Source organism: Octopus bimaculoides, chromosome 12 (genome assembly GCF_001194135.2).
Source record: "Octopus bimaculoides isolate UCB-OBI-ISO-001 chromosome 12, ASM119413v2, whole genome shotgun sequence".
Classification (NCBI taxonomy): domain Eukaryota; kingdom Metazoa; phylum Mollusca; class Cephalopoda; order Octopoda; family Octopodidae; genus Octopus; species Octopus bimaculoides.
Genome location: NC_068992.1, coordinates 61,858,524 through 61,860,689, shown reverse-complemented (window position 1 = coordinate 61,860,689; position 2,166 = coordinate 61,858,524).

Genomic DNA, 2,166 nt, shown 5'->3' with positions numbered 1-2,166 from the left:
TATATGTATATATGTATATATATATGTATATATATATATATATATGTTATATGTGTGTGTGTGTGTGTGTGTGTGTTCTTGATATTCTTTCAGAGCAAGTTGATTTACATCTATTACACTATTTTTCTTTTGTTTCTTGGCTCCGGTGAGGCGTCTCGGAACATTCATGATGTGAATGTTCCGAGTCCTCTCTCCACCCCACACGTTCGCAAGCGCGCATTTTTTTCTTCATATTCGTTCCCAGCAAGTTGTTTTACACCTATTAGACTAATTTTTATTTTTTATTTTTGTCACCGGGTCAAACGCTTTAAATTGACCGTCGTAGGATCGACTAGTCACGACTCGCTATATATTTTGTTATATATAATAATATAATATATATAAATATATAATATTATTATATATAATAATATAATATATATAAATATATATTTTAAATATATATTTTAACCATTGGCCACTCTATGACCGGACATATAATAATAATGAAATTATTGTATGCAGTACTCAGATGCACTACAACATAATTTAACTTCATCTAAATATGTATGTGTGTGAATGAATATATTGCATGTGTTAGTGTATAATTTATGCACAGTCTCGCAATACCTACGCGAAGGTGCAGGTGCTTCTCTCCCCCTCGTAAACATAAGAACACAGGAAATGTGTCAAGGCCGACAGGAAGCGGTGTAGATTCCTAGGGCTAAATAGCAGTAGTATGATTCCCTTATTGGGACTGTCACGTTAAGTTGACAGTATACAACTACTTTATCGTAGCACTGTGGAGGCGCAATGGCCCAGTGGTTAGGGCAGCGGACTCGCGGTCATTGGATCGCGGTTTCGATTCCCAAACCGGGCGTTGTGAGTGTTTATTGAGCTAAAACACCTAAAGTTCCATGAGGCTCCGGCAGGGTATGTTGGCGAACCCTGCTGTACTCTTCTACCACAACTTTCTCTCACTCTTACTTCCTGTTTCTGTTGTGCCTGTAATTCAAAGGGTCAGCCTTGTCACACTGTCTCACGCTGAATATCCCCGAGAACTACGTTAACCTATAAACTGCGATAGGCCACCTCAGTGGCCAACGCGACAGTGCGACAGGCCACGTTCGTGGCTACGGAAGTAGGGCATGATCTGACCTAATTTTGATGACTTATAACGTATGCACACGATACCCTTTCACCCCAGAAACAGTGTAGCCAAATCACAGAAGGTGTTAAGAAACACTGAGTATATTTTTCGAGTGATAGATCGATGTTGATCTTTACCCAAAATAGGCTCAGCAGTTCGTGTTACATACAGCAAAATCCCAGCAGTTTATGGGTTAAGGGTACACGTGTCTGTGGAGTGCTCAGCCACTTGCACGTTAATTTCACGAGCAGGCTGTTCCGTTGATCGTAAGCGACGGAGTGCCAACAACAAATATCGTATCACTACTGCTTAAGTCTCTCTGAGAGATTTAGAAATGTATCATTTCTAATATATATATATTTAACGGCGCTCCCCAAGCATGGCCTCAGCTTTCAGCTGAAACCGATAGAATAATTAAAGAATATATATAATACGTCTAATATAATATAATATATACACACACACACACAGGTGGGGTTTGGTGACGAAAACAAGAAAACAATAAAAAACGTGTATATAATAATAATGGCCACAAGGGCTAATATAAATTTAAAACATGTAAGGACAAAGACAGGACGAAGATTACAAAGGGTTTTGTCCGAAAAGAAAATGTTCGTGTAAACTGAGGAAAACAGAGAAAGATATAACAAATAAAACTCCCAATAAAGGGAGGTGCATCGAAAGGTTACGCGTGGAAAAACCTATAAAAGCCACGGGAGCCTGGTCAGAAAATAAGAAAGGGGTATAGAGCCCTTTCTCCTTTTATATTACCTTCTTTTTTTTTACAAGTGTATCCTCAGAATTGGTCCGTTCATACTGGCCATCCTTCCAACAGTCACCCATCTTTCAACAAATTTGCCATCAGACAGCACTTCCCTCTCTACTCTCATCTTCCTTTTCAAGTGGAACTTGAAAAAGTTAATGAGGCTTTGGCCAAAGAGGAAAGTGTCTGACTTTAGCCCTTTCAAACGGGTCCACCATACTACCTCTTTCGCTGCAGCCACTTGATATAGGAAAATTGCTTTGCCCTCCCGGTT